Source organism: Eubalaena glacialis, chromosome 14 (assembly GCF_028564815.1).
Source record: "Eubalaena glacialis isolate mEubGla1 chromosome 14, mEubGla1.1.hap2.+ XY, whole genome shotgun sequence".
Classification (NCBI taxonomy): Eukaryota; Metazoa; Chordata; class Mammalia; order Artiodactyla; family Balaenidae; genus Eubalaena; species Eubalaena glacialis.
This window is the reverse complement of record NC_083729.1, coordinates 5935191-5952640: the sequence shown is the minus strand read 5'-3', so window position 1 is coordinate 5952640 and position 17450 is coordinate 5935191. Positions and strand designations below refer to the sequence as shown.

The 17450-nt window shown below is 45.2% G+C and overlaps 1 long non-coding RNA gene across 1 annotated transcript; it reads left to right on the top strand.

Annotated features, from left to right (window-relative positions):
* Nucleotides 1-1607: 1607 nt before the first annotated feature.
* LOC133105382 (uncharacterized) lies at nucleotides 1608-13883 on the top strand. Its single transcript, XR_009703848.1, has 3 exons — nucleotides 1608-1698; nucleotides 5685-5837; nucleotides 13716-13883. It is a non-coding gene; the product is annotated as an uncharacterized LOC133105382 (long non-coding RNA).
* The last annotated feature ends 3567 nt before the right edge of the window (nucleotides 13884-17450 follow it).

Below are 17450 nucleotides of genomic sequence, written 5' to 3'. Positions count from 1 at the left end.
AGAGCAGAGTGAAGATCCGGGTCCCTGTTGCCTGCTGTCTCTGCTCCCACTGGGCCATCTCCATCTCCATGCTCATCCCTCCTCTCTGTCCTCCTCTGGGGCTTCCACTGACTTTTTTTCTCTTAATCGACTGCCTTGAAATATGGTTGTTCTACGCAATGGAAACAAGCATTTCATTATTATACCCAGTGTTGAAAAGCAGGCAAAACAAGCCAGATGCATAGTGACATTAAGAAAAGCAAAGGCTAACTTTATTAAAAAGCTTCTTTGTGGTGTTAGGCAGGAAGTGAAATGGCTTTAAATGGCAAACATTTCTCAATCACTTAATGCATCAGTAATCTTGGCATTCTTTTTCTTCTGTCTGCTTAAAGGAAAAAGAAGAAAAAACAAAACAGTGCCCAGATATAACTCAGACAAGATAGGGCGAAGTGACTGAGTAAGTGCATTGTCACAGAGCCCCTTGGAAGGCTGGTCATCCCTTCAGTGAAGCTTAACAGGACAGCCGATGACGGGCATGCGTGCAGAGGAAGATACCGGTTCTGTCGTATGGCTGAGCCTGGGCTACCCCACGAACTGCTGACTTCTTGTTGGTACTGTCAGCCAACTCGCTCTCTCAAATCTGTTACTATTAGAAACACCATCAGTGTCAAATTTTGGACTTTAGCTTGTTAAGTCCATTTTCTGGGGATGGTAAAATCCCGACCCCCACATATAACATTTGCTTCTCTTGCCAAATGCCATTGTCTTTATTTCTATGGCAAGTGAGGCTCTTTGCACAGAAAATAAAAACATAAAAAAGCATGATTGGCTACATCTTTTCTTGAAGAAAAAAAATCATACTTATTGAGTACCAAATGAAAGGGGAAACCAGAAGATGGGTGCCGCTGATAGACTCTTGCTTTGTTGCACTTTTAAAGACTAATTTATAGATGTCAAACAGGATATGGCACAAGGGAGGTGTTCAGTAAATACTCCTTAATTGATTAAAACACAGAAATGTATTTGAAGATCTTTAAGGAAATAAGTATACTTTAAAAAATAGCAGTTGACCTTAATCAGCGATGAAAATGGTGCCAGATGGAATCATGTTGATTAGGACCAAAAGTCTGACTAATACGAACGAGCTCTCAAATGTGATGATTTTAGGATCTTTCCTAAAATTTCTCAGGGTGGTTTCCCACATTTTCTCATTAACCTTTGAACAGTTCTGCAGTGTCAGGGGGCAGGCATTCTAATAAGGCACCGAGGAAGGCAGAGGTGCGCCTTCACGTGTGGCTGGAACTCCCATTTCTGAACTTTCAATCTCATCCTTTCTTACCCAATCTCCACCCTTCTCCCTCCAGCAAAATCCCCTTGTCCTCGAACCCCACAGTGCACGAGCTGGTTCCGGTATCATGGGCTCCTGCCACCTGCTGTAACACAATTGTTTTCTTAGTGCCTGTCTTTCCCTGTGAGCTCCTCAAGGACGCAGACCCAGATTTATTCATTTCTACATCCCAGGAACTCCCAGTGTCTGGTAGGTAATAGTTTAACCAAGGCTGGTTGAATGAATGAAGCGCAGATATGTTCCTGGATGTTCAGAGTTACTAACTTAGTTTCCTGTTGGTGTTCCTTGCGGTGTGTTTCTAGTCTTGCTTCCTGTGGCTCCCTTTTCTCCCTGAGATAAAAAACGAAGCCAGACTTCTCAACTTGCAAAAGGTTAGTCCTATTTCTAAAGCCGTTTTGTGAGCTCTTTTGCGAGGCTTGAAAAGTCTCCTATGTCCCTGGGGAGAATCCTAGGTGAGGGGTTGGCAAACGTTGCTGCAAAGCAAAAGGACTTGCCCTTGAAGTTAAATGAAAAGGGCACCGTGTCCCTTCCCTTTTAATTTCAGTCCCTGCCATTGTCATTTGTCTGGCAGGGAACTACGTAGATTGGGAAAGCTTGACTTTTTTTCCCCACTCTGAAATCTTCGTAGCCGGATGTAGTTTGTGATTTTCCCTCATTGGTTTCTCCTGCTTCAATGTACTTGAAACAACCTTTTTGAATATGGAAAGGGGCTTCAGCACAGTCCCAGCAGCTGGCAGGGGACAGCCGTTATCCTGGCTGTGCTGTGCTGTGCTGAGTTTATGCAAGTATTTTTTTAAGCCCTGACAACAAGTGGCTGTTTTCTCAGGTGGTGCTTTGTATAAATGTCGTAAACAATGGCTATTGTGGAGACGAGTATAACTTCTCTGGCTCACATTTCTCCAGAAAGTACTCACAGGTTGATGGGCTGGTGAAGGTTCTTCCTTGTTTCCATCCCTCTGATTATTCTAATGCTCGTCAGACCTATGATTCCCTGTTTGATAACCCTCCAACCGTTAAAGGGAAGTATTTGTCATCTCGGCACCTGGTTTCAGGAACAAAGTACTCACCTCCCAGCCAAGTAAGCCATTTCAAAATAACCTTTGTTCAGGGATCTGAAAAAGCTGAGTAACTCAGCAGCCAGGACAGGACTGTCCCACTGGCTGGGCTGGTGCAGGTAGGGGCAGGGATTTCAGGTGAGCAGGGCTTTAGCAGTTGCCATGGAGACTATCAATCATTTGATGAAACCTGCTGGGAGGGGGAGTTGAGGGTGAGAAACCACAAGAAAATCATCCGCCTTTTAACAATTTGTTAGCACTTAGTGCGGCTCTCAGGCTCAAGGCTTTGGGAACACTTGATTCTGGAAACAGAGGGAAGCTAAGCATTGTAAGTAACTTCCTTTAAGAAGTGCACATATACGCTACCAAATGTGAAATAGATAGCCAGTGGGAAGCAGCCGCATAGCACAGGGAGATCAGCTCGGTGGGTGCTTTGTGACCACCTAGAGGGGTGGGATAGGGAGGGTGAGAGGGAGATGCAAGATGGAGGGGATAGGGGGATATATGTGTACATATAGTTGATTCACTTTGTTATACAGCAGAAACTAACACAACAATGTAAAGCAGTTCTACTCCAATAAAGATGTTAGAAAAATAAATAAATAAAAAAATAAAAAGAAATGCATCTGACTTGTGAATCAGGAGCCTCATAATCCTTCAGGGGCCTTCAGGGCCTGCCGTTAATTGTGTGTGTGTGTGTGTGTGCGTGTGTGTGTGTGTGTTGGGATGGGACAACCTTTTACCAAATTTGCCCTGTGGGGCCCGTGTGCACAACTTGGTGGCAGTAGGATTTCCTGGCTCTGATGCTGAATCCTGTTCTACAGTTTTCTGTTCAGAAGCCTAGGGATGATCACTGCCATTTTGGTACCCAACCAAGTGATGATAACGTCAGCTCTCCTGCACTGAGGACCTGCTGTGTGCAAAAGGCGTTACCCACATCACCTCCATTAGCTCTTATGGAAGCAGAGCCATACTCCATGGTCCTTGCCCCCCATGTCCTCCGCCTGCCTTTTGTCTGTAGAAAAACTTTAGCCAAAGAATGAGTTTAATCAGAAGTGAGAGAATGCAGAAGCAAAGAAAAGCAGTCAAATAGGACAAAGTAATAGTAGTCTGGTCAGTAAGCGAAGTCAAGGACCTTTAGTTCCTTCTCAAGGGCTATAGATAATATTCTGAGCCATATCCTGTGAGCTGTCTTATAGATACTGAAGCCTCCACCAGGTAGAAGACGTTAACTACATGAAGACCAGGCTGTAGACTTGACATAAGCTGCCACAATTCCGAGAACTGGCTGCAAGGAAATGGGAACAAACCGACCCTGGAACTGAAGATTCACTGTACTTCAAACAATCAGGATGACGCTGATTGGTCAGACCACCGCATGACCAATTTCAAGATGCCCGTCAGAGCTGCCCGTGCTGTTTCTGCATGGAGGCCCCTCCCTCCGCCTATAAAAGCTCTTGCCCCCTGATTGTCAGGGTCAGTGTGGGAGTCGGCCTTTGGACAGGCGTCTGCCCTCCCTGCTGCCCCTGGTTGCCAGCATCCGACATATAGCAAACTTTCCTTTCCACCAACTTGCTTCGTTACTGGCTTTTGAGTGGCGAGTAGCTGGACCCCACTTTCGGTTACATTACGACCCCTTTGTAAAGGATGTTGTCAACTCTGTTTTACAGACAAGGAATAAAGGTCTAAAGAATTGGAAAACGAAACCTCTTTGAGGCCACAGAGCTAATAACTGTGGGAGCAAGGACTTCACACCAGCTGACGGTGCATCTCGTGTCCTTCCATCTCGGCGCTTCTCAGGGGATTGATGAAGGAACGCCCTCTGTGCTAATAGGCAGTCACTCGGGGTAGGGGGCGTTGCTTCATCAGCAGCTCCTATGGCCCCTTGGGGCACTCTCGACCACCTCTGGTCTCCGTTCCCTGCAGCTTCGCTCAGTTTGATGCAGCCCCCTTCCTGAGAGGAGCCTCCTGGCCCCATCTCACCTGATAACACTTGGTAGGGTTTGGGATCTCAGGCGTTGGCCACCCCACACTCTGCCAAGGGCCAGAGCTATCAGTCTAATCAGCTGACCCTGGAGTTTGGGCCCAGCTTCATGTCTGAAGAACAGAACTCTGACTTTGCTAAGTACAGCAGAGCCACCATGAGAAGAGCCGCACTTTGGTTGCCTTTCTGGATGCTCAACAGGTGTGTAAGTCTAGACACTCCGGCACTCTGTTTGACTGAGTTGGGGAGTTCTGCCATGACTTGGGGTGTGCCCAGCTGCGGAAGTGACCAAGCCCATCCTGGAGCTGTCACTACCTCGTGAGTTTTGGGTTTCGTGACACGGGCCTCTTTTTCCCATGGGAAAGACTCCAGACTCCATGCACAGGCTGTAGCCAACCAGGGTCTGGTGCCCCTTTCCCTGCCTCCCTGTCTGCTTCTGCCTCTTTCCAAGGATTTAGATCTGACCATGTCCCAGGTCCCTACGGAAGGACTGTCTTATAAGAAAGAGAGAGGAAAAGCCAGAGGCCTCCTGGTTCATCGTCTCGTTATAACACTTAATGTCATCTATGGCCGTATAGGGCATCTTTCCTTCTAGAACCACAAGTGACAACATTGGGAGAGGGGGTGTGGCAGTCATGGTGGCACCAGACAAACCGGGCTCTACCAGGACTGTGAGGGAAAGACCTTGACTTCTCCACCTCAGGCTCCACATCTGCAAAATGGGAATAATAACATGCATGTTGCCAGAATAAGAAACAAGGCGTGTTTAACACCTGCCACCAAGTAGATTCCCCATAAATGGTGGAAGTTATTATTCCCATGGAACAATCTTGTATAAACCCTCACTCTGTAACTCCTTTCTAAGCTCACAGGAGTTGGAAGGGCTCAGCTCCAATGTTCCCTTCTTCCTGACCTCAGCCAGAAAGGCTCTGTCTTTCTCTTCTTCCTTCAGCTCTTGGCTAGTTTGGCTACAGAATCCATCGAATACCGACCTCATGACTGTATTTGAATAGAGACTGTGTCTTATCTGCCTGCTAGAGTCATGCTCACAGAGGTTAAGGGCCCCAGACCACAGGCTAGTTGGTGTGGAGCTGGGGGTTTGAATGCAGACCCCTCTTCCTTATCCAGGGAAACAGGAAAAACAGCGTTAGGCAGTAAGTTCTAGGAACTCGCATGAGGAGTTTTCTCTCTCTTTGTCTTCACGGTGGGAACTAGCAGGCATGTGCTGTCCCTAACTGGCCCCGGGAGCAGGACAGGCCCCCGGGCCTCCAGCTCACAGCATATTTATAGGCGACTACCAACTTGTCGTTTTTCCCAGTCGGGGTAGACTGCACATCTAGAAACATCCCCTGGAAATGTGGGTGTCGAAGCTCCTGACAAAGAGGACAGCCGTGGAGGAAGTGCTCAGAGGCTGCTGGGCGAACCGGAAGTGGGAGCTGTTTCTAGCACAGAGGATGTGGCTCAAGACAAGGTATGAGAAACGAAAGTCAAGGAGGAAGTAGAAGTGGGATCCGTAGGTGCCTCGAGGACAAGGAAGTGGCTTTGTTGCCAAAGGTGGAAGGAGGAAACTGTCTCGAGGCTGAGTGCTGAGGTGGGTGTGGAAGCCTTTTCCCCTCTGGTAATGTCTGCAGGGTGGGAGGAGGCATTGGAGCCTGCAAGCTAGACGTTGCCAAGTGGAGAGTCGCAGTCAGCGCTCATAGAAACCACTCTTGCAGAGAAGCGTCACTTCTGAAGGCAACAGAACATTGAATAGAGAGAGGTTGAGTTGGTGGCCTGGGCTTGTGTTTTAGTTCTCCGGCCATGGTGGGCTCCTAGGGGGGGTGTGCTGGGTCACTGGGAGTCACCCCAGGGAGAAGGCTCTGGGGGTCCATAACATCTACCGCCCACCGAGCACCAGCGGTACACTGGGGTTTACAGATATTAAATAATTTCATCCTCACAATAGCCCCATGAAGTGGGCAAATGCTATTACCCACATTTTACGCAGATGAGGAGATTGAGAGTCACAGTCTAGGTAACTTGTCCAAAAGTAGAGTTTTTCTGGCAGGTTGATTTCAACCGGATCTCTCTGTTGCCTGAATCCAAGATTCTTTGTGCTAAGCTGCTTGTTCACATACAGGTCTTGCTTAGAACACTTTCTCCCCTGCATATGAACAAGGAACATAATCAGAGGCCATTTTGAGGTCCAGGGTCCCTTTGAACATCAGATGAAAGCTAGGATATAAGAGCACATATGCCCTTCCATTTTAGGGGTTAAGGACCCTCTGAAGTGCATCTATAAGGGTCTTAATGTCCACAGACCCAGTTCAGGAACTCCTGAGATAAGGAAAAGGAAGCTGAGAGAAGTCAGAAAAGAAAGAACCCTCAATGGAAACAGATTTAAAAATTGAGCTGTCCTTACAACCTATGCGTTCTGAATTTGTTGCCTTGAATAAAACAAGCTTAAATAAACACGGTTGTATTCTCTCACATGATAAATATTCTTCTTGTTCATAATGTACCTGTGAAAATGGACAACTCATTTGTATATTCTACAGGTAGATATTTTTTTCCTACTATAAAAGCCAAAACACAAAATAACTTATAATAACGTATAGGAAATCTTAAATGATAGCATCGCTTCCTTTTCCTTTCCTACTCAGGTATTTGATGTTCAAGGCAGTCATCCACTCTTCTAAGCCATTTTGGGCTGACTTCATTGAATCATCCAGAATCATTTTGTTGTAGTAATCGTAAGAGGACTTGCATCTCATTGGAATATGGTTCTCTGTATATGTTTTACTAAATGGATTATTTCTTTTATACTACTGTTGAATAATACTTAAAAATGCTCAGACACAGAGACTCACAGGCTATCAGAGACGAGAACTGTATCAGATAGGAAACTGCAATGTAAGAGGTTTGGGCTGGATGATCTCTGAGGCAAAGAGAGGTTAAACTGGCAGTTTCAAGGCTACCCGTTGAGTTGGTGGCAGAGCTGGAGAACCCTAGTGTCCCGGCTTCTTCCAGGACTCAGCTCATTGCAACACATTTGTCCCACAGACACTAAGCACATATCTGTTAAATATGTGGCCAGATGGAATTTTCTTCTGACCTCACTTTCTCCTTCCTTCTGTTCCAAAGTCCTGGCAGGGAGAGGATCTTTGGTCACCTGGGGGGAGGCACAGAGACTTTGCTAGCAAAGAGACCCCACACTCATGATGAAGGCCATGGCCATGGTCAGAGAAAGGTGCGCCGGTCCAGGGTATATGGGTAGGACCCGCCTCTGCCTCTGGGGATGGGGCCAGAAATAATGGACATCACCACCCCAAGGACTCTGGGGAGAAGGTCCAGGAGGGGGTGGTGTCCCAGGGGGCCAGAAATGTCCAGAGGCATGTGGGGCAGGGAGAGGAGGCCGGTGAACCGTCGAGGAAAAACTTCCAGGTGCCCCTTGAAGGAGACCCTGTGTGGATTGAAAGGTGGCTTGATGGGAGAAGGAAAACCATGTGGCTTGGTGTGTGACACCTCTGTGTGTGTTTGGGTCCCTTTGGGATGGAGGGGAGAGGTCAGCTTTCAATGTACGAAGGGCCTGTGTGAGCACACTTTGGACCAGGCCCTGTGGGAAGTTATAGAGGAGGAGAAGTCAGGGTCTCTGCTTTCAAGTTCCTAACCTCAGAGGCCGATGTGGTTAGGCACCAAATTTAGCCACGTAACCTTCAGTGTATTTTCAGACATTTCCCCCTTTCAGTTGGATTAAAACCTGGCTTGAAATTCGGTTCACGCAATCGCTATCTGGGCAACCTTGGCTAAGTGAGTTCCTTAACTTTTTTGGGCCTCAGTTTCCTTGCTGGCCAAATGGAGCTTCTTCCTGTCTCTTCTTGTCTCCAAGAAATTAGAAATAACCCACTCTAAAAGTTAAAGCATAATTGAAATTAGAGGAGCAAAAAAACCTGGCTCCAATCAGATCCTACATGATCTTGTCCAGAGAAAGAGAGTGTGTTTCAGGAGGAGAACCAGCCATCTTGGAAGCAGAGGGAAGGGACTCAGGGGGTAGACACTGATGTCCAGCCACTGCAGGGAGAGGACCCCCACCTGGGACCATCATCTCCAGCACTGACAATGCCTTGTTATGGAGGCAAGTACACCTGACGTCAGGACACATTCACAACAGGACAAATTCAATTCTCCTTGCTCTGGCTCTGAGCTCACCAAGCAAACTTCTGGCTATAATATGGCATCCTGTGTAATTTGCCTACAAGGAGCGAATGTTTGGCCATAGGAAGTAAGTGCTGGTGCCCTAGGCGGTCACATTTTGTTTTAACAATAAATTAATACGCTGGCACTCTGGTTTCTGTTCTCTTGTTTCCTGTGGGTTGGTGAGCATGAGTCAGCACGGTTCCCACGTACAGCCTCAGACCCCCAGCACTGCGTCCTTCCACTAACCCCAGGCTGCTCTCTTCCCCCCCAGCTGCTGCCTCTGCCCCTCTCCGCTCACCACGCAAGGGCTCAGAGCCAATCGGAGATCCCAGGGGATGGCTCTGGGCCGTCACTCAGCTCTCACAGCTGCATCCCAGTGGAGGCTCGGAGGAGGGACTGTGCCTACACCTTAAGCCCAAGGCCTATTGGTCTCAAAATGCTAATGGAGTGAATGGATGACTTAATGCCTGGACTTAAGTAGAAGGACAATAGAAGGCAAAGCTTTCTCAGGGGGGAGGGGGTCCCTATTTGAAGTTAGTGGAAGGAGCATTGGGCCATGGGACTTGGGTTCTAACTTCATTCTTCCTCCGATTCTCTGCTTGGTCGTGGGAACGTCAATGGGGTTCTTACTTGTAAAATGAAGCAGCTGGAGTCGGGATCTTGGTATTATGGATGGGAAGGTACAATAGCACAAAGTCGTAGTTAATATTAATCTATAAATTCAATGCAGTTCATGGAACTTGAATAGAGAATCCTAAAATTCACTTGTGAGAGTAAAGAACCAACAATAGACAAGATGATTTGAATGGAAAAGAATATGATGTGGGACTTGCTTTCTAAATATTAAGACTTATTAAAAAGCTTAAATTAAAAGTATTGAGGCAAGAATAGAAAATGAATCGATTGAGCAGACCAGAAACCCCAGAAATTGATCCATATGGAAAGTTGGTCTAGGACGGAGGTAGAATTACAAATTAGTGGGGAATGTCTGGATTCGATGTTTGGAATATTTGGTTATCCATATGGGAAAAAAATGTTAAATTAGATCTTTATCTCACAACATACAAGGAGGTCAATTCAGGTAACTTGAAGACTTGTATGGGAAATGCGGAAATGTAGGAGAATATCTTCCAACACTGGAATAGGAAAGCATATTAAATAAGATGTGAGAAGCAAAAGCCATAAAGGAAAGATTCATAAATTTGATATTAAATTAAAATTACTATACAATAAAGATAAAGACAACCATATATTGGGGGAAGATATTTGTGACAAATATTACCAGTAAAGATAAGTGTTAAAAATATGTAAACAGGGAAACAGTATGGCAGCTCCTCAAAAAATGAAACACAGAATTCTCATAGCAATTCCATTTCTGGGTATATATCCAAAATAATTGAAAGCAAGGACCCGAATGTATATTTGTAAACCAGTGTTCATAGTAGCATAATATCCAAAAGGTGGAAGCAACCCAAATGTCCATGGATGGATGAATGGGTAAGCACAATGTGGTATATAGATACATTGGAATATTATTTAGTCTTAGAAAGGAAGGAAATTCTGACACACGCTATAATGTGGGTCAGCTTTGAGGACATGATGCTAAATGAATTGTCAGTCACAAAAGGACAAATATTGTGTGATTTCACTTGTATGTAGTACCTAGAGTAGCCAAATTCAGAGACAAAGTAAGATGGTGGTTGCCAGGGACTGGGGGCAGGGGTACAGAGTACAGAGTTTTGGTTAATGAGTACAGAGTTTTGGTTTAGGAAGATAAGAAAGCTCTGGAGATGGATGGCGGTGATGGTGGTATTACTGTGTATTGATACTTAATGGAACTGAACTGTACACTTAAAAATGGTTAAAATGGTAAATTTTGTTATGTGTATTTTACCACTACAGAAAAAATGAAGTATTGATATATGTCACAACATGGAGGAACCTTGAAATTTGCCAAGTGAAAGAAGCCAGTTCCAAAAGAGCGTATGTTATATGATTCCATTTATACAAAATGTCCAGAATAGGCAAATCTAGAGGGACAGAAAAAAGATTAGTGGTTGTCTAGGGCTGGGGGAAATGGGGAGACAGAGGGGTGATGGCTAAAATGTACAGAGTATTTTTGTGAGGGGCTTAATGACAAATTTCTAGAATTCTAGAAATTGATTCTAGAATTGATTGTAATGATGGATGCACAACTCTGTGAATATACTAAAAGTAAGCAAATTAAGTGAGTGAATTGTATAGTACATGAATTGTATCTCGATAGAGATGTTACCAAAAAGGTAACAAATGAGAATATATAAATAACACTTCCAAAAGAAGAAACGGCAAACAATAAAGAGAAAAATGGGCAAAGAATATGATTAGACAGTTAATGGAGGGGGAAACAAATATATGAGAAGAAGCTCAACCCCAGGGAAATGCAAATCGGAGCGACAGAGACTCTATCGCACAGTTATCTGATTGGCAAATATTCAGGTCGTTTAATAACTAATATTGGGGAAGATGTGAAGTGATGATAATGGTCCCACACTGCTGTGTGGAAATGCAGATCTGTACAGATCTTTGCAGAACCATTTGGTAATCTCTGGCAAATGTGGAGAGTTGCCCACTTTGATTCAGCAATTCTACTTCTGGGGACACACCCTAGGGAATCTCTCACACTGGTACCTGAGGAGTTATGTGCCAGAAACATCAATGCAGCGTTTTCTTGGTAGTAGGAAGAACTTACTAACATCCTAAATGTCTATCCCAGGCCAAGGAATAAACAAATTGTCATCTATTCAAACAGTAGAATACTATACAGCAGTTAACATGTACTGTAGGTAGACTGTATTAATATGGATACATTTCTCAAACAAAATATTAAGTCGAGAAAGCTAGTTATTGAAAGACAAGTAGCACATGCCACATATAATGTTTATAGACAGGCCAAACAATGTTCATACCATTTATAAAAAGGACTTCAACTATATCCGTTTTTTTTTAAATTGCTCTTTCCCTTCTAAAATGAAAGACCTGAAGGAAACGTCAAAATGTTAAGAATTATTGAATCGCAGATATTTCTGTGGGTGTTTGTTACAGTATTTATGTAATTATGAATACTCCATAATTTAAAAAAAATTCAAAGACACACAAACTGCCGTACAATTGACATCATGTACATTATTTTGAAAAGCATATGCTTCTTGCATTTCATTAATGGTAACCCAACTAACTAGAAAGCATCCTCAACTAGAGAGTAAGTAAGCTACCTCCAGAGTCTAGAGTCAACCTACTCAGCTAGTCAACAGCAAACACTTACGTGAGCAACGTGAGGGCACGACCTGGGCCGCACTCAGCTTTACTCCTCACGCCTAGCACAGTATGTGGCATAAATGATTGCTCATGGGTGAACTGTCACCAAAGCACACTCAGATAGGAAATGCTGACTACACCCAGAGGAACTGATTGGAGTCTAGAGAAATGAAGGTGTCTTAAAAGCCTGTTAGACCACAAAGCTAGCCTGAGAAGATACCCGTACTCTGCCCGTCGTTCCAGGTTCGAGGGTAACCCTACACGCCAACTCAGTAGGGTCACTTACTCTCGTGGAAGAAATGTATTTTACTTCTAATTTTTAAAAAATAAAAATTGTACGTATCTGGGGTGTACAATATGATGATTTGATATACATAGACTTAGTGACATGATTACCACAGTCAAACTAATTAACATAGCCTCTTCCCATAGTTGCCATATTTCTTCTGTGATGAGAGCTCCTGAAATCTACCCTCTTAGCAAACTTCCGGTATTCAGTACAGTATTACCAACTACAGTCGTCACGCTGTACCTTAGATCTCCAGACATTCGTCTTACATAACTGCAACTTTGTCCCCTTGGACTAACATCTCCCCATTTCTTCCACCTCCCTACCCTGGTAACCACCATTCTGCTCTCTGCTTCTCTGTATTTGATTTTTTTAAAATTGAAGTAGAGTTGATTTACAATATTGTGTTAGTTTCAGGTGTACAGCAAAGTGATTCGGATATATGTGTATATATATATATTCTTTTTTTTTTTTTAATTTTTATTTATTTATTTATGGCTGTGCTGGGTTTTCGTTTCTGCGCGAGGGCCCTCTCTAGTTGTGGCAAGCGGGGGCCACTCTTTATCGCGGTGCGCGGGCCTCTCACTATCGCGGCCTCTCTTGTTGCGGAGCACAGGCTCCAGACGCGCAGGCTCAGTAGTTGTGGCTCACAGGCCTAGTTGCTCTGCGGCATGTGGGATCCCCCCAGACCAGGGCTCGAACCCGTGTCCCCTGCGTTAGCAGGCAGACTCTCAACCACTGCGCCACCAGGGAAGCCCTATATTCTTTTTTAAGATCCTTTTCCATTATAAGTTATTACAAGATATTGAATATAGTTCCCTGTGCTATACAGTAAATCCTGTTCTTTATTTATTTTATATATGGTAGTGTGTATCTGTTAATCCCAACCTCCTAGTTTATCACTCCCCCCCTTTGGTAAACATAAGTTTGTTTTCTATGCCTGTGAACCTGTTTCTGTTTTGTAAATAAGTTCATTTGTATTATTTTTTAGATTCTACGTTTAAGTGGTATCTGTATTTGATTTTTTAAGACTCCACATATAAGTGAGATTATGCAGTTGTATTCTTGCTGTGTCTGGCTTATTTCGCTTAGCATAATGTCCTCCAGACTCATCCATGCTGTTGCAAATGGCAGGATCTCCTTTTTTGTTTTTTTCCCTTTTCTTTATCTAGTCATTCTTGGAAGGTACTTCTCAACCATGGGCACAACCACAACCTCTCTGATGTGTGCATGTTGATAATTGCAATAAAGTCATGCTCATCAAAATGCCATCTGCATCCCTTTCCTAAACGTGAAAAAAACCCTTATTACTTTCAGGCAAATTTTTAAAGTAGGCAGGACTGAGTGCCCCTGCTAGGCTGAGCTGAGACTCTGAGCTTTAATTGCAAGTGGCAGAAAGGAAGAATGACAGCTTCTATTTTGCTGACGCAATTCTTCTCCTGCTGTGGGCAGAGGGTGGCTGGTCGTTACAGAAATGAGAGATGAGCTAGTTTTATAGGGAGAGTATGTGTTTGTGACGTAAGTGAAGACAGAACAATAGTTTCCCTCTTCAAACTAAATTATTTGATTTTGCCTGCATGAGCATAGCTCGAAGCCTGCTACACCATCAGTGAGCCCGGGGCCATCTCATTGCTGGTCCACCAGAATCTACCAGGCACGGTCTCAACTGAGTGCAGAAGCACTGGGAAAACCTGCAGCACCCTTTGGTGAGAGCTCTCTGCTTCTGTACCGAGGAAGGAGTGGAACAATCATGACCTTAGCAGCTGAGATCCAGGCAGAAGATTTCCAAGTGCTGATGGCTTCTGAAATGTGTTTGCTTGGCTTTCAAATAGTGACTGAGAATGTGTTCAATTTAATGCAGAAAATCTGAAAATAGTGCCCAACCAGTTTAGTGTGGAAGAATGTGATAGTATTTTAATAATATGGACTTTATGCAAAAATTGCTTTCATCTGAGTAATGAGGAAAGGTTTCATGTGTATTTACTGAGTGCATAGTAATAAGAGTGCATGAACCAAATGATAACGCAACATGGATGCAGACTGCCTTTTTTCTTTCAGTTCACTGAAAGTTGAGTCCTTTTTTCATCATGTCTATCTTGCTGAACAATAAAATTGGTTCTAAACTGAAATTAGAATGTCTAAGTGTTCAACCCAAGTGCATTAGAAAAATTACATTGGTAGGACACTTACTTCCTCTTGAAATGCTTGTGGGAAAATAGTTTCTTTACGTTGGCCTTGCAAAGTCTTTGAGAATATCCTCAGTCCTACAAAAAGCTTTATTTAAGAGTGCCACAAATCTTTTCCTAGCTTTCATTCTCACCAGTGGAGAGAGTGATATACTGCAGAATATAAGAGTGTAATTCAGTGTTTAATTTTAAAATACTTCGTGTAAAATATTTCTTTCATGTCAGCTGATCTCCCATTTAAAAAATAACCCATTCCTGGGAGAAATGGTTTAGTAGGATTCTGACTCTTGATTACCCTCAGGGGAATTTTTCTCCGTGGATGTCACATGGCAGGTAGCTGTCAAGTGGTGGGCGGAGACTGGTAGAATAATGGGCGGTGCTAGCTTCTCCGGTTGGAGAGTCCATTTACAATATTTGCAAGGTGCCCAGGGCACCAGGCTGAGGCGGGTAGGCAGCCAGCCATCCCCCAGACCTCAGGGCCAGCACACATTTGCATGGCTGCTTTAAATGGTAGAATCAATGTCAAATCCACAGAGAAGTCATAACGTGTGACCAGAATGAAAAATTGGGGTTAAAAATTCAGAGCCATGTCTTTAGTTCATTCTTTGACCTTAGCAGTTAACAGTAATTTCTTTCCTAAGTAGGAGATTTGAATGCAGCTTATCGGATGACTTTTTTTTTTTAAAGTCTCTGTGGTTCCTTTTATGCAACTTTTTTTTTCCCACTAAGTGCTTAAAGAGGCACAACTTTGAAAAACCAGTCATCCCTCTGGGATTCATTTCAGCTGGAGTCATCAGAAAAGGCACCCAGCAAGGTGGCAGGAATTCAGTAGTCGGCCGGAAAGGGACTCTGGCTGGAATGGGGGCAGAGCTACTGTTTCCTGGTGTGACACTGTGGCCTGAGTGCTATAGGGTAGAGCTGTGATGTTTCACCGCGACTTTGACCAGGAGTGCCTTGTCTATCTCTGCTCGGCATCCAAACTGGCAGCAAGGTAGCCTGAGAGGGGCTCCCAGCGTCCCCTCCCATGCGTCCCCTCCTCCTCGTACTGGTGCTCCTGGGTTTGGACCCTGCCGCCTGGCTTCTGAACTCCTCTCAGGGCCCACCCGGGCCTTCTCCTTGGCCCCTTCCTGCAGTTTACTTATCTTGAACTCTTTTAGGGTCTCTTCTTTCTAGAAACCCCGCCTCCCGTGGACTCCACGCTTCTCATCACTGCCCTCTCTCGCTGTGGACTCACCTGCTCCTTGGTCTCCTGAGCCTTCCTGAACAGGGACGTCCCACACGGCCCTTCCCTCCACATTTTCTCCCACTGGATTTCATCCACAAGTCTGCGTTTCAGTTTTTACTTCTATGCAATACCCCTCCCCCTCTCCATTCTGACAGTCAGCCTCACATGTCTATTTCCCACTGGATTTTCCCATCTGGACACCCTGTCGGCCCTGACATTTAATTTCTCCTCCATCCTTCCCTGTATCATAGCCTCTCCACCCAGCCTGCAGGTGATAAAATGCCCACTCCTAGGGATGCTCCCTTTTCACTTTCTCTCACCTCTGTCCCTTTCTCTCCTTGTCTCTTCTTGTCTTCTCACTAACACAGCCTTAGCCCTTTGCGGGGGCTTCAAAGCTGGTTCCCCTACTTCCATTTCAGCCCTCCAATCTACCCTGACTACTGCAGCTTTCATGGGGTCTCCCCCAAAGAGCAGCCCTCTTCCCTGCCTGACTTCTGAACGTGTTAAGAACTAAGACAGTAAACTAAGAGAGAGGCCACGTAGGGAGGATCTGACTCTGCCTGGCTGGGCTAAGGGGCTTTCAGGACTGACCTCAGTTTAGGCCACTGTGGCCATCCAGTCTGTGCAGCACCAGCCTGGGGCAGGTGTATACAGGTGGGGGGCTGGCACAGGTAAGATTGCAGGGGGTGCCTGGACCCTGATGTATGGCATCAACCCCAGGTGTGACTAACAGCCTAAAGCAGCAGCGGAGAACTCGCGTTCTTCTCAGAGTGGAAAAAGAAGCGCAGAGCTGACCCAGGCTTGCCCAGTTATGCTTCCTGAACACCACCCAGATAGGCATCCGTATGCCCTGGCAGTGAGAGAGGCTACTAGAAGGAAGCGTCAGGAGAGGGAGAGTGTTCCCCGCCTTAGGAGAACAGACTCATAAAGTGTAAGAGCTGATTCTCTTGGTCTCTTGCTCAGATGCCTTCAAGCCCTCAATTTTTGTGCCCCCAACTTCGTTCTGCAAAAGCAAATAGCCTGCAGCACTCTGTTTTGTCTAGATCAGTCAAAGTTCAACAAGCTCATCTTGAGGTTTCCCTTCTTCATCTATGTTAAGTTGGAGACACTGAAGATCTTCAAAGACTTCAAGGACAAGTTCGACTGCCATAGCAATCACTGCAGGGGCCACAACCACGGCCATAGCATCAGCAGAGCAACTCCGTGTGATGCTTTCAACACGCTGCCTCATTTATTCTCAAGTGTCAGCAAACCTAGCCCAAACTGACTTAATCGAACAGGGAATTTACTGGGCCATGTAATTAAATAGTTTCTTAGACCCAGCTCCCTCTATCAAGGCTCGAAAAGCAACATAAGGGGTTGTCTCTGTTGCTCTCCTTATGTGGTCCATGGCCCATTTTCAGGTCTGCAGTAGTCATAAGATGCTTCACAGGAGTGACAATCCCACACCCTCTCTCCTCATCTTGAGGGGAAGAGCAAGTCAGCTTTCCACGTGATCAGACACCAGCCTGGTTGTACCTGATTGACCCTGATTGGCCTGACCTGGGCCACATGCCCATCCATGGACCAGCCACTGTGGCCTGGGCCATGGGATGCACTGATTAGTTTGGCTCCAAGCCCCGACCACTTGGTGAGTGATTCACAAGAGAGAGGTTGAACTGGAGGCCCGCTGTGCCATAAGAAGAAGTGGATTTAGAGGCAGCTATAACCATCATCCTGTACTGCAGGCTTCTCACACCCTAACAGACATGTAAATTGTCATTAAAATGCAGATTCTCATCTGGAGGCCTTGGGTGGAGCCCGAGAGTCAGAGTTTGTACGAAGCTCGCAGGTGTCGCCCATGAGCCCGGACACACCATGAGTTGAAAAGCATCGTAGTGGCTGAGGTCATCGCGTTAGCAGGTGACAGAG